The following is a 26149-nucleotide window of genomic DNA, read 5'->3' on the forward strand; positions in this document are numbered from 1 at the left end:
ACTCATAAATATATAGGTATTCAGGTGTGGATTACAATCTACAAAGAGGAAAAGTCGATCATGAAGAAAAGCAGCTTCCGAAATCAACAGCACTTCTTGTCATATATCCTAAAAGATAAGATCTCCAGGTTTCCTTCCTTGGTCCACTGCTCTCCGGAACAAACACTGTGACTCTTTCATAGAATGTTTATGTTTTACTCCCCTGGACAAATACTGTGATTATTTTTTAATCTTTAATATTTTATTGGACAAATAGCATAACTATGTTTAATTGTAGGTAGCCCCCTTCAACGAGCCCTTTTCAAGTTTGTCAACTTGGGACTATAAGCTCTGCCCTCCACCAATCTTCCCTCCACCCCAACCTCCCATATCTCAAAATCCAGCTGTATCACCAGGACCAGGATTTCCACTGACACTTGTACATGTTGTGATAGACCATAGACTTAACCTAGAAAGGAAAGAAAATGAAATATAATCAGGATGGTAGATGGGAAGACTACGGAAGGGTGGAAGCTAACGTGGTCTCAATTAGTTGGCTGAGTAGAGACAGTACGTTAGCGGGTGCTTGTCGTATCATAATCATCATAGATTTGTAGAGATTTATATGAATTTGTATAGATGTATGTATGTAAAATTATAACAGTTTTCTGGCATATGGCAATTTATTAGGTTACTGTGAAGTATAGAGGAAAGGGAGAAAGAAAGGAGCTCCATCTACCTTCAGATGCTCTGAGCCTTCCCTCTGCTTCTCGCACTCATGCTTGCCTTGATATTTCAGTGCTGTTGAGGACATTATCTCATTTCTGCAAAGATGGGCCAGGTTTCCAAAAGGGGTACGGCCTCTGTTGCAGCTGTCCGGCCAACTCTACTCTAAACCATAGGCTGAGAAGGAAAGGAGTCTGGGGAGAAAAGCAAGAGCTGGGAAGAAGGATAAGGAGAGGGGAGAAAAGCCTGTAGCTGTATCTTTGGGCCAAACTTTCAGAACACATTTGCAAATCAGAATAATAAAAATCCAGGGCTAATCTGGATCATATTTCCCAAAGATCTGCCACAGCGGCTACTTGGAGATTGCCTGGCTTGCTGCTCTATAAAATAGGGAGCTTCCACATTTGTTTACATCTCTTTGGGGAGGAATTATCTTATTGTTACTTGACTTCCAGTCTTATGCCCCCCCCATACTTTAACTGTATATTGTTTGATTCATTTCTCTTCTTTTTCCCAGATGATGTCAAACACAATACCTGAAAGAAACATTTTGCTCCAGACATATTTGTTGAATTAATGATGGGTAGGATAATTTGGAATCACTCTTCAGCAGGTTTTCTAAAGCCTTCTTTTTGATCCCCAGGGAAATCCCTCCTTCCTCTGTGTACCCCAGACCAAAAGAATTTTTAAATTCTGAATTAAAAACTCTGGGTGAAGTCCAGGTATGGATAAGTTTGAAGACTTCCTCCAGATGATTCTAGTGTGCAGGCAGTGTTATGAATTTCTAGGACCCACTTCAGATAAAGAAAATATTTTTATTCATCATTGTACCCAGCAGTACCAGCCCAATGTCCAAAATTAAGAAGATTCTCACTTAGTTGTTCCATTCAATCCCTTCAATGTTTCATTAGCCTTTGATTGAAGATCAATTTTGCATTACTAGGGATGGAAAATACTAGGCTAGGAGAAGACTCTTCAGTCTCATCCCAATTATATAACAATTTTATGATGTGACCAGTAGATCTAGTATGGCCTCTTGCTTTTTTCACATTTGTGAAGTAATAGGCTAGGCTAAATAAGGGTTAAGTTTCCTCCAGCCTTAGAATTTTGAGCACTAAATGGAAGTGAGCTATTTGGGCACATGGTACCATAGAAAGAAAATTTACTAATTTTTTCAAGTTCAATGCTACCTTATTTAAACTCCCAATAACCTTATAAAATAGGCTTTGTTCCCATATTGAAGATAAGGAAACTGAGGTGTAATATTTGGTGATTTTGTATACAAGTTTTAACCCAAATAAATCCAAGTCCAGAGCCCAGTCTCCTCTCACCACACAGGGCCTCTGTACAAGGAGAATGATTTATATAAGGCGGCTGCCCTGGTGGTGCTGCCAGAAGAACAGGTGGCTGCACTAGGATGGAAAACAATGTCTTTCCCTGGCTTTCAATATAGGACGCAACTGAAGACCAAATTGCACTAGATACGTTATTAAATCAAAATATCACTTTTTCCCCTTGATTTCATTCCCATTTCTGTAGTGAAGCCTACCATAAAGGATGGATGCATTTAAAAGTTCTTTCTAATGAGCTGTTAAAAATAAAAATTAAATTCTTCCCTTCTCTGTAAAGATCCTAGGGCTAGTAACCCCATGCACACCCAGGTCCATGCCAATTATTATTCAGTCCAGGTATGACCTTGGCTACAGGGTCAACAGCCTTGGAACTACAATAGCTAATCATGTCATTAAAATTATTAAGTTCTAAAACCCCAAAGAAAGCTTTTATGAAATGATGATCAATCAAAAAGGAGAACTAATCAGTGGATCCCAGCCTTTTCTTTTACTTGTGAGACACTCATTTCAACATGAAAAAAATTGAAGGTAGTTGTACTTTTAGTATCTCATTGAGTGAGAAATTCACAATAATAAAAAGTCACTATAAATTTAGTAATGCTTTGAAATTAATCTGGAGTTTGTTCCTTATATAGCATCTACATACATCTGAAAAAATAATTATTCACATACACATGAGACAATCTGAACAGAAAATACAGGTGGGGCCAACCGTTAATGACCCTGGATGAATGCTATGGAAATTGGTAGGCAATAAGGACTCAGGGAGCCAAGAGAGGTTTTTAAGCAAAATGACAGAATCAGATTGATTAAAAAGGATCTGGTGACAATGTGCAGGATGAATAGGTTGTGGAAAGACCAGCCCAGAAAATCCATTAGGAAGCATGAGATGATGTCGGCAACACATCCTTGCCATGAACCAAATGCTGCTGAACGTGAAGACCAATTTGACAGGGGATAATGGAGAGGAAGGAGTCAGGACATTTCTAGATTTAGAGAGTGTGTGAAAGATAGAATTGTGAAGCAAAATACATACAAAAGAGGAGGTATTTGTGTTGCTGAGTTTGGGGGGAGGGGTAGAGTTGGAATGAGCAGGAATTTTGGAAGGCAGTAGACCACAGTTGTTATGGTGACAATTTAGGATTCAGATGCGTCTGTGTTCAAAACCAATGTCTGTGACTTGCTGACTATGTCAGCTTGGGCAAAATCCCTAACCATAATGAATCTGTTCCCTCATTTGAATATAGGGACAGTGGTACACAGTAGAGATACAACGATACAGCACGCACTTAGGGATGAGAGATGTGCCAGCACGTGACGATGGCATGATCAACGTTGAGTGCAATTATTATTATGTAAATTTTCAAACCATCAGAAATGTCCAGGAGTTGAAGCCATGCTACTTAAATTGGAGAATTGATCTTCATCCTGAGAAACAAGAGAGAAAAATCAAAGTAGGGATCGCTGGATGTCAAGACTAGAGAGACAGTCAAATGAGAGGGAAGAGGTGAGAAAACGAGGAGAGGCTGGAGACCTGAAGCCGAGGAGGTAATAGTTTTAACAAGCAAGGGAAGAGCTGAATATCATCCCAGTTTTCACTGAGTATTGGCGACAGAGCTAAAAATCAACCCTGGATTTGCCCATGGATTAGTCATCAGTATGAAGAGAGATGTGAGGATAATGGCAATATGCAGGGAGTGACTTTACCTTAATTTATAAGGTAAGACGTGTATAAGATAAGAGAGTGGAGCTTAAATTCAAAACAAGAAGACCCTAGTGCAAAGCAAGGAATAATTTGGTTCAATTAAAAAAAAGGTGTGTGGGGGGAGAGTCATTCCACATACTTTTTTTCCCCTCCCCTCCCAAATCTACTCCATTAATAAATTATTTTAGTTCTCCTATCAAATTAAATCCCAAGTCCATTTACCTCTTCTCTGGTCTCTCTATGGCTACCACTCTGGTTCAGATTGCTATCAGTTCCCTCCTGTACTACTAACCACTTAATTAGTGCCCTGGTTTCACCTTACTCCTCCGAGAAATGATTCTCTGTAGCATTAGCCAAGGAATTTTGAAAAAATGTTAATCAGATACTATTCTCCTGCTTCAAACCTTCAGCTGTTTCCCACTGCATTTAAAATACAACCCTCGGGCTTCCCTGGTGGCGCAGTGGTTGAGAGTCCGCCTGCCGATGCAGGGGACACGGGTTCGTGCCCTGGTCCGGGAAGATCCCACGTGCCGCGGAGCGGCTGGGCCCGTGAGCCGTGGCCGCTGAGCCTGCGCGTCCCGAGCCTGTGGTCCGCAATGGGAGAGGCCACAACAGTGAGAGGCCCGCATACCGCAAAATAAATAAATAAATAAATAAAAATTTAAAAAATAATTTAAAAAAATACAACCCTCACTATTTACCCTGGATCTATGCAGCTTTAGTGAATGGACCCCTGATTATCTCTCTTACCTTATCGCCCTCTACACTCCCCCTTGGCTACCAAGTTTAGCACAATGGTCACCTTTCCTTTCCTCTTGCAAGGCGACTCATTCCCATTTTAAGCCCTTTGCACTTGCTATTCCCTCTCCCTGGAGTGCTATCTCTCATGATCTTCCCCATCTTCCTGTTTTTCTCATCTCAACTCCGATGTCACCTTCTTCCATGACACTGGCCTTCCATGGCCTTGTCAATTGAAGTAGCTCTTCCCCCTCCCCCAGTCAATTTCCACCTCTCTTGCCTTCACAGCTCTATTGACATCTGAGTCATCTTGCTGGTTTGTTTATTGTCTGTCTCCCATCTCCAGAATGAAAGCTTCAAGGACACCAGTACCTTACCCATGGTCTCAAATGTTAAAGGATTACTTGAGAGAGATCCAGATTCTACTTCTCCAGGAACAGACAGCAAGGCGTTAGGGTAAGAGGTAATGGGTAAACCTCTGCTTTTAGAAAAGGAGGGAAACTTGGTTCCAAAAGTTTACCCTTAAGGCCTCTGTTTCCACGAAGACAGCATTGCCTGTAGAGAGTGAAGGGGCTGCGGGTGACTTAGGGAGAATAGTACATAATGACAAAAAAAGGGACTGCCCTGTATGGCTGAGTCTCTATCTATGAGTGGAAGCCATACACATCTAGTGGGGCACTCAGTGGTGGGACTGTCTCTAAAAAGCAGGAGAGAACAGTGAACAAGTGTTGATCCCATGAGCTTATGAATCAGGGGTCCCAGTCTCTCTCATTCCACCTTAGCTCCACACAGCAGCCAAGGTGATTTCACAAGGACACAAATCATATCATGGTGCTTCCCCATTCAGAACCCTTTAAGTGTTTCATTCACTTCAAACCAAATGCAAACCCCTCAAGCTTTATGTGAATTGGTCCCTGCCTACCTTCCTGTCTGACATCATCTCATATCCATCCCTGCTAACACACTGGAATCCTCTCTTCCCCATAGTTCTCAAGGTTATTTGCACCTTAGGTCTTTGCTCTTGCTGTTTCCTCCACCTGGACCACTCTACCCTCAGATCTCAGCATGACCAGTTCCTTTATATCATGAACTCAAAGCTCTAATGTCACTACCTCAGCCAAGGCCACCTACTCTGAAATAGCCAGCTACCTCTTCACCCCAACCAGGTCATATCACTCCAACCTGTTCATTTTCTCCCAGTGCTTCCTGAAGGTTTCCTCTTTTCTAGGCACTGATCTCTGCATGCACATGTGCGTATTCATTTATTTAATCCCAACAACAACTAAATGAGAAGGAAGCCTTTATAATCATACTCATGTTATAGAATAAGAAACTGAGGCCCAAAGAGCTTAAATAAATTGTTCAAAGTCACATCAGTAAACCGTAGAGAAGCTGTGATTTAAACCCAGGCAGTCTGACTCCAGAGCCAGTGTTCTAGAACCCTTTCCAGTATACTTCAGCACACAGCATACAGTAAAGGCTCAATAAATGTTGATTAATTGTATAATCATCAAGGAAATAAGAAATCCAACACAGGGATGCAGTTTTACTATGATAAATTCCCAGGAGCCAAAACTACCCAGCAGACACCCTCACTAGGAAACCAGACCTCCAGGGAAGAAGAGAGGGAAGCCCACTCCAGGAAGTTCTCTACATCAGGACAACCAGCAAGCCCCCAGGCTGGCAGCAAAGGTTACCCACTCTTGGCTGAAGCTTGATGATATCCAAGGGACTTCGTGGACTCCTGAGCAAGATGGAGAGCTGAGAGGGATTTATCAGGAAATACAACTGACTAGGCTTTGACCGATAGTAGGCGTCCTCGCCCCCAACCCTACCATTGCCTCCTCCACCTTCACCATGTCTAAGTGAGACACTACACTCTCAGAAGCTTTTGGTGGTGCCCATGTAACAGGTATCTCTCTAGACCCTAGAGACTAGGATATAACCACCTGTGAATCCTGCATCCAGGACAAGGACAGGACAGGCAGCCTTGGGGGCTGCTATACCAGCCCTGGCTCTGAATGCCCTTTAGATACAATGACCATTTCAAACAGACTTCCTGACCCACGTGCCTAAAAGTATACCCTGCATTATCCTCCATCGGGGCTGGGGCTATACACTGTTAGCCAAACAAAATTTTCCATCTCCATGGTCTACCCAGCCACCTGGACTCCAACTTTTAACGCACGTGTATTCCAGTCTCGGATGGCATCGTTCAAGAGCATCCACATAAGCTTCATCTTGTTCAGGGCTCATCAACAGCCAGCTGGTCACAGTATATCCACTAAATCACTACGCTTCCAAAGGTAACAGGGATGGTCCATCTGCCCAACCTCCCTCAGTGGAATCTGCCTAGAGCAAGTCAGTGTTCCTCTCTGCTCAGAACACTCAGCATGAATTCCCCAGTGCCCCATTTCTCCTGGTTACAAGAACACTCTAGCAACCAGCCCACTCAAACCCTCCCAAAATAACTTTCTGGTGCACCAAATAATGGTATAAAGGACATATCCAGTAGGAGCCCAGGCAGTCAGAGTCAAAGACCCCAGCTGGCTTTCCTCCCAGTGTATACATTAGAGCATAGTAAGCTTTTCTCCCAGGGAACTTACGTGGACCCTTTCCAGACATATTACATCATAGTAGCTATTCTCTTGGTAATTATTGTTGAGAAAATACACGAAAGGATGACTTTAGAAATACTTTAAAATAAATTCCTATCATATTCATCATAAAGGCACACATAATTGTTTTTCAGAGATTATTAGTCTACAAACAATACTACAAGAGCAGTAATTGTGAGCCCATGGCCCACAGATTAGAAAACACTGAACTAGATTCCCAGCTTAGGTCTGAGCCCCCAGATGTGGATCCACATAATGACTTTCAACGGCCCTGAGCACATCTGCCTTTGTGGATACTTCCCTCTGTAAAAAATATTAAAATTTATATTTTACAATTGTGTTGGTATATAGACAAATATATTAATATTATGTTAAAATATTTTCTTTGACCTAGATGCTCATTTTTTTCTGACTTTAAAAGAAATGAAAACATTATCACCGTGGGTCCTTAGCACTATGCTTCGTAGAGAAGGCAGCTCTGCCCAGGTATAAACACCTTCAGGGCAGTGTCCATTTCAAGAACTCACTACTAATTATTAAGTGGGTTATTAGTCAATAACCCAAATGACAGTCATATTTTTTCTCACCTCTTCAATCTAGGGTCTAAAAGGACTTCTTTTTTAGTATTTGAAATACAGGTTTGAGAAGGTAAACTTCTGATCCTTAATTTTCCACCCCAGCGGTTATCTCTCATAATTCCTTAGTGTACTGACTGCTTTCAACCCATAATTCAACAGGTTAAAAAAAAACAGGATGGAAAATTCAAGAAGAGAATTTCTAATTGCCAGATACAGTATTATACTGCCATACTCATTTGCTGTCATTTTAGACCAGTTAGGACTATACCTCTTGGTCTCATGTGCATCCTGTACAAGTTCATAGAGGAATAACTGACACAGTCCACCAGTAGATGCATTTTTTACTTCAAGAAAAATGTCTCTGGAAGCAGTGGGAAGGAGAGCTGGAATGTGAACTGTTGGTAAGCTGGAGACCAGTGAGAAGGCAAAGACGATGATTTCAGCTGTGGGGATGCCCAGACATTTCCAGGGTAAGCTCTGCAGGAAGCGGTACCAACCACATGGGAAGATGAGGGAGGGGGAGCAGGTGGGATGGTTCCCTGTGCACCAGTTAGACCTTTATAGCCGCTCAGCTCCAAATTCACCCAAAGCCTACTCTGTGAAATGGACCTTGGCCCTTTAAATATTTTTCCTTTGCATGATTTAGGCTTTGTCAGTAGAGGGCACAGGAGGAAAGCGTTTTGCTTCCTGATTCTGGTGATCTGTGTGTCTTTCTCCAGCACCTGCTCCTGTGTCACATGCAGCTTCCCCAGTACCTGGCAGCTCCCAGCAGCCAGCAGCTTCCCCAGTCATCCCCCTCAGAAGGTTTTGTAGCAGAATGCCTCCAGGGACACACCTCTTTGTGAACAGCTTTCTTTGGCACCCTAGAGAGCTGATTTCTGGCAAGTTAGCCAGCACTGCACCCCAGTGACTTCTCTGCCACCCAGGGAGCTGGCAGTGCCCCCTCTAACAAGGTCCAGGTCTCAGCCTGGAAGGGGGTGGGGGCCCTTCCTTGTGTGCTCTGTCTCTGCCCCAGCGGTGGTGGCTGCTCCTTATATCTGCTATTCCTAGATTCATTTCAGTTCTTTTGCTTCTTCCTAGCCCATCTCTTGTTACTTCTATCCCCTTTTATACTTAATAGTTTTTTATATTAAACTTTCCCATTACTGTGTGGTTTATGTCTCCTGATTTGGCCCAGACTAATAGACCTGGCTCCTAAATTCATAAAGATGGTGATATTATTAATAAATATGAAAAATAGGAAGAGGAGGCAGTTTGAAAGGAAAGTGATTTGTTCTGTTGTGTACATGTTAAACTAAGGTTCTTGACAGACACTCAGGAGACAGTCAAGAACAGGGCTTTACATTATCTGGTGCTTTTCCAAAATACATATGTTCCAACTCCACCCACTGAGATGTTTATTGAGATGTGATACTAGATTGGGGCACAGACACCTGTATTTTTTTCATTTTATTATTTATTTATTTTATTTATTTTGGCTGCATTGGGTCTTTTGTTGCTGTGCATGGGCTTTCTCTAGTTTTTGTGAGCAGGGCTACTCTTCATTGCAGCGCGTGGGCTTCTCATTGCGATGGCTTCTCTTGTTGCAGAGCACGGGCTCTAGGCTTCAGTAGTTGTGGCACGTGAGCTCAGTAGTTGTGGCGCACGGGCTTAGTTGCTCTGCAGCATGTGGGATCTTCCCGGACCAGGGCTCGAACCTGTGTCCCTGCATTAGCAGGCAGATTCTTAACCACTGAGCCACCAGGGTAGCCCTGTATTTTTTTCAATCCCCACAGATGGTTCTCAGGTGCAATTGCAATATTTGACAGTATAGGGTGTTGGTTTGTAGTCAGATTAATTTGGATTTATATCTGTTTTGCCTTTTATTAGCGATGACGTTGAACAATGACAAGCCTCTTCTACAAAATGTGGCTAGTAATATTTGGCTGTTTAAATTGTAAGAACTAAACTAGATGAAGATATGTAAAAAGCATAGTTCTTGGAACATCATAATGTTTATTTCAGTAAATGGTAGGAGTGATTATTCTTCTCATATGTTTTGAATCTGCTTCATTTTTCTACATTCTACTTACCCCCACCTGATATATTATACGATTATGTACTTATTTTATAATTCACCTGTCTAGAAAGTAAACTCCATGATAACAGGGCATTGCTCTAATCAGAGTTGCTCCCTAGGGTCCAGGACCAATGTAAGTAACGCAACAAGTATTAGTTGAGTGAATAAATGATCTAAATCTGAGCAGCAGCAGCATATTTAGAGAGTAGAATCAGTTAACTAGAAAGACCAAGAGAGAGTTGAATTTAAAACAAAGCCAATGTTTGAAAAGTAGGAAGAAGGGAAGCAGTCAAAGACATATATACACTAATTGAGACTGACATATATAGACTAATATGTATAAAATAGATAACTAATAAGAACCTGCTGTATAAAAAAAGTAAATTAAATTAAATTAAAAAAAAAACAAAGACATCGTAAGGGAAGAACAAACTTTTCTTTTACATTTTAGGCTCCTTTAATGGGATCTGTGAATTAAACTGACAAAGGACAGATTAACAGAAGAAAAGCTTGGACCTTGAAGATGGCGGAAGAGTAAGACGCGGAGATCGCCTTCCTCCCCACGGATACACCAGAAATACATCCACACGTGGAACAACTCCTACAGAACTCCTACTGAAGGCTGGCAGAAGACCTCAGACCTCCCAAAAGGCAAGAAACTCCCCACGTAACTGGGTAAGGCAAAAGAAAAAACAGAGACAAAAGAATAAGGACGGCACCTGCACCAGTGGGAGGGAGCTGTGAAGGAGGAAAAGTTTCCACACACTAGGAAGCCCCTCCGCGGGCGGAGACTGCGGGAGGCAGAGGGGGGAGTTTCGGGACTGCGGAGTAGTGCACAGCGACGGGTGCGGAGGGCAAAGCGGGGAGATTCCTGCACAGACGATCGGTGCCGACCGGCACTCACCAACCCGAGAGGCTTGCTCTCACCCACCGGGGCGGGCGGGGCTGCGAGCTGAGGCTCGGGTTTTGGTTTTGGACGGAGCTCAGGGAGAGGACTGGGGTTGGCGGCTTGAACATAGCCTGAAGGGGTTAGTGCACCACGACTAGCCGGGAGGGAGTTCGGGGAAAAGCCTGCACCGGCCGAAGAGGCAAGAGACTTTTTCTTCCCTCTTTGTCTCCTGGTGCGCGAGGAGAGGGGTCTAAGAGCGCTGCTTAAAGGAACTCCAGAGACGGGCGCGAGCCGCGGCTAAAAGCGCGAACCCCAGAGACGGGCGCGAGCCGCGGCTGAGGGCGCGAGCCCCCGAGACGGGCGCGAGCCGCGGCTGAAAGCGCAAACCCCAGAGACGGGCGCGAGCCGCGGCTGAGGGCGCGAGCCCCCGAGACGGGCGCGAGCCGCGGCTGAAAGCGCAAACCCCAGAGACGGGCGCGAGCCGCGGCTAAAACCGCGGACCCCAGAGCCGGGCGGGAGACGCTAAGGCTGCTGCTGCCGCCACCAAGGGGCCTGTGTGCGAGCACAGGTCACTCTCCACACCCCTCTTCCGCGGAGCCTGTGCAGCCCGCCACTGCCAGGTTCCCGGGATCCAGGGACAACTTCCCCGGGAGTACGCACGGCGGGCCTCAGGCTGGTGCAACATCACGCCGGCCTCTGCCGCAACGTCACGCTGCCTCTGCAGCCGCAGGCCCGCCCCGCACGTAGTGCCCCTCCTTCCCCCATCCCCCAACCCCCGGCCTGAGTGAGCCGGAGGCCCCGAATCAGCGGCTCCTTTAACCCCGTCCTGTCTGAGCGAAAAAACAGACGCCCTCCAGCGACCTACACGCAGAGGCAGGGCCAAATCCAAAGCTGAGCTCCTGTGAGCTGTGAAAACAAAGAAGAGAAAGGGAAATCTCTCCCAGCAGCCACAGAAGCAGCGGATTAAAGCTCCACAATCAACTTGATATACCCTGCATCTGTGGAATACCTGAATAGACAAGGAATGATCCCAAATTGAAGAGGTGGAATTTAGGAGCGAAATCTATGATTTTTTTCCCTTTTCCTCTTTTTGTGAAGGTGTACATGTATGCTCCTGTGTGACATCTAGTCTGTATACTCTAGCTTCCACCATTTGTCCTAGGGCTCTATCCGTCCATGACTTTTTTTTAAAAATTCTTTTTCTTAATAATTAAGTTTAATTGTAATAACTTTATTATACTTTACCTTCGTTCTTTCTTTCTTTCCTTCCTTCCCTCCCTCCTTTAGACAACGAATCACCCCAAATTGAGGAGGTGGTCTCAGGGAGCAGGATTTATGATTTTTCCCCCTTTACCTCTTTTTGTGAAGGTGTATGTGTATGCTTCTGTGTAAGATTTTCTCTGTATAGCTTTGCTTCCAACATTTGTCCTAAGGTTCTATCCGTCCCTTTTTTTTTTCTAAATATTTTTTAATTCAATAACTATATTATACTTTATTTTATTTTTACTGTATCATCTTTCTTTCTGTCTTTTTTTCCTTCTTTCCCTCCTTCCTTCCTTCCTCCCTCCCTCCCTCCCTCCCTCCTTTCTTTCCTTCTTTGCTTCTTTCTTCCTTCCTTCCTTTCCTCCTTTCCTTCTTTCTTTCCTCATACTTCTACTAATTCTCTCTACTTTTTCTCCCTTTTATTCTGAGCCGTGTGGATGAAAGGCTCTTGGTGCTCCAGCCAGGAGTCAGGGCTCTGCCTCTGAGGTAGGAGAGCCAACTTCAGGTCACTGGTCAACAAGAGACCTCCCAGCTCCACATAATATTAAACAGTGGAAATCTCCCAGAGACCTCCATCTTAACACCAGCACCCAGCTTCACTCAACGACCAGCAAGCCACAGTGCTGGACAACCTATGCCAAACAACTAGCAAAACAGGAACACAACCCCACCCATTAGCAGAGAGGCTGCCTAAAATCATAATAAGGCCACAGACACCCCAAAACACACCACCAGACGTGAACCTGCCCACTAGAGAGACAAGATCCAGCCTCATCCAGCACAACACAGGCACTAGTCCCCTCCACCAGGAAGCCTACACAACCCACTGAAACAACCTTAGCCACTGGAGACAGACATCAAAAACAACGGGAACTACGAACCTGCAGCCTGCAAAAAGGAGACCCCAAACACAGTAAGATAAGCAAAATGAGAAGACAGAAAAACACACAGCAGATGAAGGAGCAAGATAAAAACCCACCAGACCTAACAAATGAAGAGGAAATAGGCAATCTACCTGAAAAAGAATTCAGAATAATGATAGTAAGGATGATCCGAAATCTTGGAAGTAGAATGGACAAAATGCAAGAAACAGTTAACAAGGACCTACAAGAACTAAAGATGAAACAAGCAACGATGAACAATGCAATAAATGAAATTAAAATCACTCTAGATAGGATCAATAGCAGAATAACTGAGGCAGAAGAACGGATAAGTGACCTGGAAGATAAAGTAGTGGAAATAACTACTGCAGAGCAGAATAAAGAAAAAAGAATGAAAAGAACTGAGGACAGTCTCAGAGACCTCTGGGACAACATGAAACGCACCAACATTCGAATTATAGGGGTTCCAGAAGAAGAAGAAAGAAAGAAAGGGACTGAGAAAATATTTGAAGAGATTATAGTTGAAAACTTCCCTAATATGGGAAAGGAAATAGTTAATCAAGTCCAGGAAGCACAGAGGGTCCCATACAGGATAAATACAAGGAGAAACACGCCAAGACACATATTAATCAAACTGTCAAAAATTAAATACAAAGAAAGCATATTAAAAGCAGCAAGGGAAAAACAACAAATAACACACAAGGGAATCCCCATAAGGTTAACAGCTGATCTCTCAGCAGAAACCCTACAAGCCAGAAGGGAGTGGCAGGACATACTGAAAGTGATGAAGGAGAATAGCCTGAAACCAAGACTACTCTACCCAGCAAGGATCTCATTCACATTTGATGGAGAAATTAAAACCTTTACAGACAAGCAAAAGCTGAGAAGAGTTCAGCACCACCAAACCAGCTTTACAACAAATGCTAAAGGAACTTCTCTAGACACGAAACACAAGAGAAGGAAATGACCTATAGTAGCGAACCCAAAACAATATATAAAATGGAAATAGGAACATACATATCGATAATTACCTTAAATGTAAATGGACTAAATGCTCCCACCAAAAGACACAGATTGGCTGAATGGATACAAAAACAAGACCCTTATATATGCTGTCTACAAGAGACCCACTTCAGAACTAGAGACACATACAGACTGAAAGTAAGGGGATGGAAAAAGATATTCCATGCAAATGGAAACCAAAAGAAAGCTGGAGTAGCAATTCTCATATCAGACAAAATAGACTTTAAAATAAGGACTATTAAAAGGGACAAAGAAGGACACTACATAATGATCAAGGGATCGATCCAAGAAGAAGATATAACAATTGTAAATATTTATGCACCCAACATAGGAGCACCTCAATACATAAGGCAAATACTAACAACCATAAAAGGGGAGATCAACAGTAACACATTCATAGTAGGGGACTTTAACACCCCACTTTCACCCATGGACAGATCATCCAAAATGAAAATAAATAAGGAAACACAAGCTTTAAATGATACATTAAACAAGATGGACTTAATTGATATTTATAGGACACTCCATCCAAAAACAACAGAATACACATTTTTCTCAAGTGCTCATGGAACATTCTCCAGGATAGATCATATCTTGGGTCACAAATCAAGCCTTGGTAAATTTAAGAAAACTGAAATTGTATCAAGTATCTTTTCCGACCACAACGCCATGAGACTAGATATCAATTACAGGAAAAGATCTGTAAAAAATACAAACACATGGAGGCTAAACAATACACTACTTAATAATGAAGTGATCACTGAAGAAATCAAAGAGGAAATTAAAAAATACCTAGAAACAAATGACAATGGAGACACAACGACCCAAAACCTATGGGATGCAGCAAAAGCAGTTCTAAGGGGGAAGTTTATAGCAATACAAGCCCACCTTAAGAAGCAGGAAACATCTCGAATAAACAACCTAACCTTGCACCTCAAGCAATTAGAGAAAGAAGAACAAAAAAACCCCAAAGCTAGCAGAAGGAAAGAAATCATAAAAATCAGATCAGAAATAAATGAAAAAGAAATGAAGGAAACAATAGCAAAGATCAATAAAGCTAAAAGCTGGTTCTTTGAGAAGATAAACAAAATAGATAAACCACTAGCCAGACTCATCAAGAAAAAAAGGGAGAAGACTCAAATCAATAGAATTAGAAATGAAAAAGGAGAAGTAACAACTGACACTGCAGAAATAAAAAAAATCATGAGAGATTACTACAAGCAACTCTATGCCAATAAAATGGACAATCTGGAAGAAATGGACAAATTCTTAGAAATGCACAACCTGCCAAGACTGAATCAGGAAGAAATAGAAAATATGAACAGACCAATCACAAGCACTGAAATTGAAACTGTGATTAAAAACCTTCCAACAAACAAAAGCCCAGGACCAGATGGCTTCACAGGTGAATTCTATCAAACGTTTAGAGAAGAGCTAACACCTATCCTTCTCAAACTCTTCCAAAATATAGCAGAGGGAGGAACACTCCCAAATTCCTTCTACGAAGCCACCATCACCTTGATACCAAAACCAGACAAGGATGTCACAAAGAAAGAAAACTACAGGCCAATATCACTGATGAACATAGATGCAAAAATCCTCAACAAAATACTAGCAAACAGAATCCAACAGCACATTCAACGGATCATACACCATGATCAAGTGGGGTTTATTCCAGGAATGCAAGGATTCTTCAATATACGCAAATCTATCAATGTGATAAACTATATTAACAAATTGAAGGAGAAAAACCATATGATCATCTCAATAGATGCAGAGAAAGCTTTCGACAAAATTCAACACCCATTTATGATAAAAACCCTCCAGAAAGTAGGCATAGAGGGAACTTTCCTAAACATAATAAAAGCCATATATGACAAGCCCACAGCAAACATCATCCTCAATGGTGAAAAACTGAAAGCATTTCCACTAAGATCAGGAACAAGACAAGGTTGCCCACTCTCACCACTCTTATTCAACATAGTTTTGGAAGTTTTAGCCACAGCAATCAGAGAAGAAAAGGAAATAAAAGGAATCCAAATCGGAAAAGAAGAAGTAAAGCTGTCACTGTTTGCAGATGACATGATACTATACATAGAGAATCCTAAAGATGCTACCAGAAAACTACTAGAGCTAATCAATGAATTTGGTAAAGTAGCAGGATACAAAATTAATGCACAGAAATCTCTGGCATTCCTATATACTAATGATGAAAAATCTGAAAGTGAAATCAAGAAAACACTCCCATTTACCATTGCAACAAAAAGAATAAAATATCTAGGAATAAACCTACCTAAGGAGACAAAAGACCTGTATGCAGAAAATTATAAGACACTGATGAAAGAAATTAAAGATGATACAAATAGATGGAGAGATATACCATGTTCTTGGATGGGAAGAATCAACATTGTGAAAATGACTCTACTACCCAAAGCAATCTACAGATTCAATGCAATCCCTATCAAACTACCACTGGCATTTTTCACAGAACTAGAACAAAAAATTTCACAATTTGTATGGAAACACAAAAGACCCCGAATAGCCAAAGCAATCTTTAGAACGAAAAAAGGAGCTGGAGGAATAAGGCTCCCTGACTTCAGACTATATTACAAAGCAACAGTAATCAAGACAGTATGGTACTGGCACAAAAACAGAAAGATAGATCAGCGGAACAGGATAGAAAGCCCAGAGATAAACCCACGCACATATGGACACCTTATCTTTGATAAAGGAGGCAGGAATGTACAGTGGAGAAAGGACAGCCTCTTCAATAAATGGTGCTGGGAAAACTGGACAGGTACATGTAAAAGTATGAGATTAGATCACTCCCTAACACCATACACAAAAATAAGCTCAAAATGGATTAAAGACCTAAATGTAAGGCCAGAAACTATCAAACTCTTAGAAGAAAACATAGGAAGAACACTCTATGACATAAATCACAGCAAGATCCTTTCTGACCCACCTCCTAGAGTAATGGAAATAAAAACAAAAATAAACAAATGGGACCTAATGAAACTTCAAAGCTTTTGCACAGCAAAGGAAACCATAACCAAGACCAAAAGACAACCCTCAGAATGGGAGAAAACATTTGCAAATGAAGCAACTGACAAAGGATTAATCTCCAAAATTTACAAGCAGCTCATGCAGCTCAATAACAAAAAAACAAACAACCCCATCCAAAAATGGGCAGAAGACCTAAATAGACATTTCTCCAAAGAAGATATACAGAATGCCAACAAACACATGAAAGAATGCTCAACATCATTAATCATTAGAGAAATGCAAATCAAAACTACAATGAGATATCATCTCACACCAGTCAGAATGGCCATCATCAAAAAATCAAGAAACAATAAATGCTGGAGAGGGTGTGGAGAAAAGGGGACACTCTTGCACTGCTGGTGGGAATGTGAATTGGTTCAGCCACTGTGGAGAACAGTATGGAGGTTCCTTAAAAAACTACAAATAGAATTACCATATGACCCAGCAATCCCACTACTTGGCATATACCCTGAGAAAACCAAAATTCAAAGAGAGTCATGTACCAAAATGTTCATTGCAGCTCTATTTACAATAGCCAGGACATGGAAACAACCTAAGCGCCCATCATCGGATGAATGGATAAAGAAGATGTGGCACATATACACAATGGAATATTACTCAGCCTTAAAAAGAAATGAAATTGAGCTATTTGTAATGAGATGGATAGACCTAGAATCTGTCATACAGAGTGAAGTAAGTCAGAAAGAAAGAGACAAATACCGTATGCTAACACATATATATGGAATTTAAGGGAAAAAAATGTCATGAAGAACCTAGGGGTAAGATAGGAATAAAGACGCAGACCTACTGGAGAACGGACTTAAGGATATGGGGAGGGGGTAGGGTGAGTTTTGACAGGGCGAGAGAGAGTCATGGACATATACACACTAACAAACGTAGTAAGGTAGATAGCTGGGGGGAAGCAGCCGCAAGGCACAGGGATATTAGCTCGGTGCTTTGTGACAGCCTGGAAGGGTGGGATGGGGAGAGTGGGAGGGAGGGAGACGCAAGAGGGAAGACATATGGGAACATATGTATATGTATAGCTGATTCACTTTGTTGTAAAGCAGAAACTAACACACCATTGTAAAGCAATTATACCCCAATAAAGATGTTTAAAAAAAAAAAAAACAGAAGAAAAGGCATACAAATTTTATTTGATGTTAATTTTCATTGGGTTGGCCAAAAAGTTCTTTCCGGTTTTTCCGTAAGATGTTATGGAAAAACCCAAATTAACTTTTTGGCCAACCCAATACATGTACACAGAGGCCTTCAGAGAAAATGAGTGAAGACACGAAGAGGCATTTAGACCCAGGAACTTATATACCAGTTTAACAAAGGGTAATACATTGTGAAGACCTGACTAGACAAAGGATACAGGGATTAGGACACAGACATCTTGGGTGAGACATTATTCTGTCTTCTGGGAATCTTCTATGATAAACTATCAAACGATTTGCCTGGGCAGGAGACTCTGACAATGTAAAGTACTGGTAATGAAGACAGTGGACTATCAAAATCGTGCTAATGTGGACAGCAAGGTGTGGTTCTCAGACTGCAGGCTGAGTCCAAAAGAAAGATGGCTTTGGTTTTCACAGCCATAGCCTACAGCAAATAAGGCAACTAAGATCCAGACATCACAATAATAGACATGATTTACTGAATCCAGCCTTCTTCATGTGGTTTAATTTCACTATTTGCTAAGTGTCCAAGAGCCAAAATTGCCAGTCACCCTATCTATGAAGCCGGAATCCCAGGGAACAGAAGCTTTGCTCCTTCAGCAAAGCTTTCAGTCTGAGAAACAGTAGCCACAAAGCCAGACCACAGACCAGGCAGCACCAGAACATCTCTCCTCAGGAGACCATGGAAGGTGTCTAGACTTACTTACACCGGAAGACTGAGCTTCTTTCCCTTGACTACTTTTGTAATGTACAAGTAGAAGAAGTCACAGTACAGGGTGGTCTAGGTAACTGGAGGCAGCTGGCAGCCTTAGGGCAGATGGGGCTGAGGGGGCTTGCCCAGGGCCAGTGCATTACGCCCACAGCCAAATGTGGAGCCTTCCTCCTCAAAACTCTCTATCTGTGCTTCTGAACATATAGCCTGCCGGCCTTCAAGGATATGGTTTACTCATCAAAAAGCCTCTTCAGTTTGATCTTACCCTGGTGTCTACTGTTGGAGAAATATAATTAAAAACAAAATCTCATCCCAACCCAGAACACCTCTCCACGAAGGTAAAAGGGGAAAAAAAAATTGTGTTATTGAAAAACCATTAAACCAGAATGTGATGCACATTACAGGCAACCCGCTGAAGAGTTTGCAAAGACAGAAAGAAACCTTACTATTATATATTGCTCAGTGGATACATTATATTCATGTTTTCAAGATAAAATTGCTAAATTTATTGTATCTTTGTAGAGGTAAAGTTTGCAATTTGGAATCAGGTGACAGCTGAAGTTTGTCCCATCTCTTCCTAGGAAATGAGATAGAGCGTTATCTTCCTTGATTTCAAAGAAATGGCTCTCAGATAGTTGTATGACTGGCAAGAGGCATTTGACCTTACTCTACCACCTGGAAAAGATCAAGCCCAACAGCACATGTGTCTGTTATCCCACCTTCAACACCAGAAACCTGACTTTGGCCTCCATTTTATCTGTCATCCCCAAACCCTGTCACATTAATCCTAAATTATCCTGCCCTTATTATAACCAGTGTTCCCAAACTTCAACCCATGGGTATATCCCTGCTTTGCTGAACTCAATTCAAAGGCCCCCATGTTAGCATCCTCCCACCAGGTGTCTGATGCATAAAATAATTCATATTTCAGTGGAAAACTATGCATTGTGTAGATGACATTTCTTCAAGTTATCAAGTTCTATCCCTGTCCTTTGTCCTTGAGCTCTGTAAGTTGTAGGTAACTGAGAGACTTGCAAATTCTGTCCTATCTTGTGGAGGTTCAATTGTCTTCACTGCCAATCTATGGAAAAAAACTTTGCCTCCATTTACATGTTCAATTCAATATCCTTTTGGTCTATATACATCTGAGCTTTTTCAGCTTTTCCTTTGCACAGGTTATAACATCTGACTGATTCCTTCTTGAGCTAAGCAAACATGTTCATTTTAATAACTGTATAAGGAAGTAGTTCAGAGTATGTCACCCTAAAATATGCCACTCTGGCATAAGAATTACTTTGAGCTGAAAGTGATTGAGAAAGAGCAGACACAGTATAAATTCTCTGCCCTCCTCCTATCTGCCTGAAAGCAGAACATAAATTCCCCTTGTGAAGGTGCCCTTCCCATCTTCCACTTCCCATACCAAGAAGGGGATAACAACCTGATTACTGGAGATGAGATGGCACCGAGAGGAATCTACATAACAAACCCTATTTAAACAACCCTTATCTTCCATTAGTTTCCCCTATATATTTATCTAATTGTCAGGGCTCCAGCTGAAAAACTAGGAGGTAGAGGCAAAAAATGTTTCCTCCCTTACAATAGGAAGCATGATTTTAACTTTTTAAAAAAACTTTTTCAACACTAGCAGTAGCCAAAGTAGGAGAACCAGCCAAGTGCTCATTTGCTTTACCTGCTACAGGTACCATGCTCCTTTTCCCACCCCGCAAAGGTCTGTAGCACATACCATTCCCCCCCAACTCCGACAAAACACCCTCTACCCTCCGTTTACTGTTTGCTCTTCTACCAACTCACAGCTCCCCCCATTCTTCCTAAATCTACCGTTGCCTTCTCAGCCAGCCACCTCTGAACCACCTAAGAGGACATTCCAGCCTGTCCCCTTCCTCATTCCTCCTGGACCCACTGACACCGCCTGCACTTGGCTTAAAGCCTGCTTTTTATAGCACTCTTATTGAAATATCAGTAGGATGATCACAACCTAGGACTTCTGAGGATGAAAGGGAGTGATGCTAAAAATCACAAGGCAAGAGGAATACGTCAGGATTGGCTTGGGAAGCCTGGGATGTATATTCATGCTATGACTCTGTGGGAGAATTTGAGGTTAGAATCAGATAATAGATGAGTGCCTGAATCCTGGATAAATCACTCACAAGTTGTGTGATATTGAGCAAGTTGTTTTACTTCATTGAGCTTTGGTTCTTTCTCCTGTCAATTGAAAGTAGAAAAACAACTTTCCAGCACCAGTTGTTAAAATTAGAGATCACTAGAAGAGTAGAGATACTTAACATAGGGCCTTGCACAGAAGGGTGCTGAAAAAAAGTCATCGCTGATCACCCATGTGAGACCTGATGTGGTTCTTGCCTGCCAGCTTCACATCACAGCTGCAGATTACAGGCCTTGCTCCTGGTCCTGCCAGCAGCTCAGTCCATCCCCCAGGCCTACGGAGAGGAATCAACACACTTCCTGCCTACCACCTAGAATTTCCAACTCTACCTCGCAGTATTGTGTATAAAACTAAGAAAAAACACCTAGTATTTTGGCAAAAAATATTTTTCTTAGCCATTTTCATTATTTAAGCACTATCTCATAAAAATCCAAAAGGCAATGATGTTGTAGATAATGTCAGCACTGAAACGGGACTTTTAAATCTAAATTCTACGTAGAACTGAATCTATTCTAGGGGTTCGCAACCTTGTCTGTATATTAGAGTCCCCTATGGAGCTTTTAAAATCTACTGTACGGTTACCTGGATCTCATCCAGAAATGATGGTTCTGTGGGTCTGGTGTAGAGACACATTTTATTAAAGTTCCCTGATGATTCTACTGGCCAGTCAGGGTGGAAAACCACTGACTTCTTCCCTGAATACAAATTATAAAATTGTGCAAACATGATGAAGGGGTATAGCACATGGAAAATGGCTGTTGTTAACTTGTTTAGATAGTGGATTCCATTATTATTGTTATAATATTGTTTGTAAAATAAGCAAAATGATATCAATTACATGTATCTGTGGGGTCTGAGTTATTTGCTTCTAGAAATATCTATTTAGAATCCTGTGAAGATGGCAAGGGAAAGGACAAGCTATAAGACAAGAAAACAAACACCACCCACATGGTACTCCCTAGATTCCTTCCATCTCATCCCACTCTGCCCAGTTGCAAACCACAACAAGAATCCTCCACTGTCCAATTGTCAGCTGATGCTCAGCATATATACTTGCTGGGAAGCATCAGAGGTTGTAGTCTGCCCTCTGCTCTTCTCAGCCTTCCATGTTTGAGTATTTCAATTCAGACTGGAGGTTACATCATTCTGCAAGGTTCTACCAGGGCTGCAAAGGAGTCTGAAAATCTACTGCTACTAAAAAATTCCACCATAAACTAGAGAGTGGGACAAAGGAAGGATGGAAATGGGCATGTAAAAGCTAGACCTGTGAGCCAGGCTGTCAGAAGATATGCAACTCTGAATCATGGGGGAAGTTTTGGTTGTTAGTCTCTCATTTCTTCAAAAAATAAGGAGGGGATGACTTTTTCTAAATACTATTTGGTGATTACCTGCTTTGATCTGCAAATACCAATATCTTTTATATGTGTTTATATCTCTTTTGAGGAAACTCATTCATTCAACAAATATCTACTCAGACTTACCACGTGTCAAGAACTGTTCTGAACCCTGGGAACACAATAAACAAAACAGTGAAAATCTCTGCCCACTGGAGCTGACATACTAATGAGGAAATTATCAACTACTGTGGTAATTATTGTGGTTATTATTCTCCTTATCTCACCCCTCCCCCTTTGTTGTAAACTGGCACATTACTTGCCTTATTTTCCTTTGACCAAATGCAACATATTATCTGGTAAAGACTTGTTTCTTAAACATTTATGTTGAACTGATGAATGGCTGGAATAGTAGACTGCTTTCATAAGGTATATAATGGCTTTAGTGAAGGTTTCTCTTTTGTCTACAGGCAAAATTAATACCTCCCTCCCTTTACAGTCTCAAGCTTTTATTTCAACTGCTCTCCTAGTCCAGCTATAGCAAGATTTGGTTGAGTTGATGCCTTTGTCTCCACCAGATTGGCAGTAGCTTCTGATGAAGAAGCTAACTGAAGTACCACTGCATTCACTAGCACTAAGAAGACTCTCAAATATATTTATTCAGTTCCATAGGAGAGCAAAATTTGCCATCCCCAAATGAGTCTCTTTGGCGTGCGGATTATTTCAAGCTGAAAACAATCAAGGCTCAAAACACTAATTAAGAACCTTTGATCTTCCTGCTAACGGCCTGAAAGTGTTTAGACAGAGGACCTGTTCCAGGAGGGGAGATATCATCATAGATGTGTTGACTAAAAAAAATGTGCAACCTAAAAGTTGAGAATTATGTTTTATTTAGCAGACTTGCTAAAGACTTAAGCCCGGGAGACAGTCTCTCAGATAGCTCTGAGGAACTGCTCCGAAGAGGCAAGGGAGGAGCCAGGATATATAGAAGTTTTTGCAAAAAAAACCCCAAGTAGTCAGAATGTCAAAAGATTACTCTTAATTAAAGAAAAACCAGACGTCTCAAGTTAATGAATGTAGCACTTTTCTGTGTATGGGAAGGTGCAAGAGTCTGGGCTCACTGAAATCATTCCTTTGCTATGCACCTTAACTATGTAGGGCCAGTATCCTCTTTTCTCCATCCTGAATCTCCTCAGGGTGTACCTTTGTGGGCGAAGGGCACAGCTGCAGTTGCAGCTGTCTTGATGACCACAACATCCTTTGTTTACTCATTGTGGCAGGCGACATTCTTTGTCCACAGATAACTAGAGTATAATATGAACAAGGCGTGGTAGACAGGGAGGAGCCTAGCAAAGTCTCTTTGTTAAAATTCCTCTCTGTGTCCTATTGTTTCTGTATGGTCCAGCAAACATTTGTTAACCAAATGATTGCGCTTTTTAAAAAATATTTATTTATTTATTTATTTTTGGCTGTGTTGGGTCTTCATTTCTGTGCGAGGGCTTTCTCTAGTTGCGGCAAGCGGGGGCCACTCTTCATCGTGGTGCGTGGGCCTCTCACTATCGCGGCCTCTCTTGCTGCGGAGCACAGACTCCAGCCGCACAGGCTCAGTAGTTGTGGCTCACGGGCCTAGTTGCTCCGCGGCACGTGGGATCTTCCCAGACCAGGGCTCAAACCCATGTCCCCTGCACTGGCAGGCAGATTCTCAACCACTGCACCACCAGGGAAGCCCTGATTGCGCTTTTTCATCTTCCTGTGAATTGCCTTCCTTCCCTTTGAAGTCCCAGATCTTTACCTCCTTCTTCTTAGTCCAGGATGACATATATACCTCATTTTACCTGTCTTTTGGAATCTCTCATGCTCTGATTCCCTGAACATATGTAACTAAATTTGATTTTTTTCTGTTAATCTGTCTCATGTCAATTTAATTCTTAGACCAGGAAGAAGAACCTAGAAGGGTAGAGGAAAATTTTTATTTTCCTTCCCCAACAGTTCAATTCAAGGTTGATTTTTCATTATACTTAATTACTAGGTAATTTAACCATCCATAGAGTAGAAACTACAGCTAGGATATGAAATAAGACCCTGGGCTCAAGCCCCAGCCACAAAGTTGATTCAGGATGTGACCATAAGCAACTTGCATTCCCTCCTGAAGTTGCCATGCCTGCCAAACTATGAGTGCTAATTAATACATTCTTAAGATGCCTTTCAGCCTTAGAATTCTAAGCACTAAACAGATGTAAGCTAGTAAAATATGGCACTCTTAAGTAGGGAGAGTGTGAGGGGTAGAGTGAAAGACAGGAAGAAATATGAATATTTGTAATTTTAAAGACTGGGTATAAGGTAAAACCCAAAGTTCATATCATTTTTTGTTGTTGTTGTAGACCAGATTGGGAGATCATTTTGAAGTGCCTGCATGCACCTATTCATTAGGCCACTGGGTGTACAGGTCTAGAAATGTGGCCAGCCAAGCTGGAGCTCAGAGGCTGGAAATCACAGTGGTTATAACAACAGCTTACGAGTCGCCCAGGCCTGGGTTCAAACCTAGTTTTAACCTTTACTAGATATGAGAACCTAGACAAGAACTTTAACCTTACTGAATCATAGTTTCCTCATCTGAAAATAGTAATAAGAACATACTCCTCCTGGGGTTTGAGGAATGGATTACATGAGACAATGTATACAGCAACTAGCAAAGGACCAGGCAGCAGTAATGATAGGTGCCATTATTATCATATAGATGCGAAAGTCATCGGTCATCACAATACAGATGGGGGGGGTTGCCAAGGGAATGGTGCTGGAAAGCTAAAGAGAATCAAAGACAAAAGCTCAGGGACTCCAGTACCAGAGAAACATGCAGAGAAGGAATAGGCAAAGCCATGGAGACAGAGTAGCCAGAGCAGCCAGAATGCCAGGGGAGAATCAGGAGAGGGTAGTGAGCTGGAGGCTGACAGGAAAAGTGTTTCAACAAGCAGGAGAATGAATCAGCTGCATCCCCCTTTCAGTAATGGAGGATAGGTGATAAAATTTAACCCTTAGACTTGGCAAGTGGAAGTGACCTGGAGAATGGGAGTTTGAAGAGCTCTGTGAAAATTGAGGAAATACACAAGGTTATCAGTTAGCACTCTTAAGACTCTGAAAGCTTAATCATAAAAATGGATGCATAATCTTAATAAAGAGTATAATCTAGATTAAAATCAAGAAGAGCCTAATTAAAAGTATGAGCACATCTAAACACATAATTTGGTCAAGCTAAAAATCTAAGAATCTTCTTGCTTTTTTTTCACTTATCTTAAAATTAAGTCCATTAAAAACTCCTTTTGACTCTGTTTCAAAAATAAGTGCAAACTCCTCTACTTCTCTATCTCCTTTGGCTACCACCCTAACTGAAAGTACCACTCTCTGCTCGGTGCCACCTGCACCTCTCAACAGCCTTCTGCCTCCTTTCTTTCTCCTGTAGAATCCATTCTCCTGAACAGCTGCCATGGTGCTATTTTTATTTCTTTTTATTTCTTTTATTTATTTATTTTTTGCAGTACGCGGGCCTCTCACTGTTGTGGCCTCTCCCACTGCAGAGTACAGGCTCTGGACGCGCAGGCTCAGCGGCCACGGCTCACGGGCCCAGCCGCTCCACGGCATGTGGGATCTTCCCGGACCGGAACACGAACCCGTGTCCCCTGCATCGGCAGGCAGACTCTCAACCACTGAGCCACCAGGGAAGCCCCATGGTGCTATTTTTAAAACAAGAATCAGATCATACCAATACATTGTTTTACATTTTCCAGAGACTAACCATTGTACTTAGACTGAAATCCATACAAAGGGGTTTGTGTAGGGTCAGTAGGGTCCAATGTGGCCCCACCAGAGACTACCTCTCTGACTTCACT

At 42.0% G+C, this 26149-nt stretch overlaps 1 long non-coding RNA gene across 1 annotated transcript in view; it reads right to left on the reverse strand.

The window, feature by feature from the left end:
• Nucleotides 1-770: 770 nt before the first annotated feature.
• LOC116759365 overlaps nucleotides 771-26149 on the reverse strand; it is a 116758-nt gene continuing 91379 nt past the window's right edge. The window contains exon 3 of the long non-coding RNA XR_004351422.1: nucleotides 771-899. This is a non-coding gene — a long non-coding RNA (uncharacterized LOC116759365). The remainder of the gene's footprint in view (nucleotides 900-26149) is intronic.

This window comes from Phocoena sinus, chromosome 9 (assembly GCF_008692025.1).
Source record: "Phocoena sinus isolate mPhoSin1 chromosome 9, mPhoSin1.pri, whole genome shotgun sequence".
In the NCBI taxonomy this organism is placed as follows: Eukaryota; Metazoa; Chordata; class Mammalia; order Artiodactyla; family Phocoenidae; genus Phocoena; species Phocoena sinus.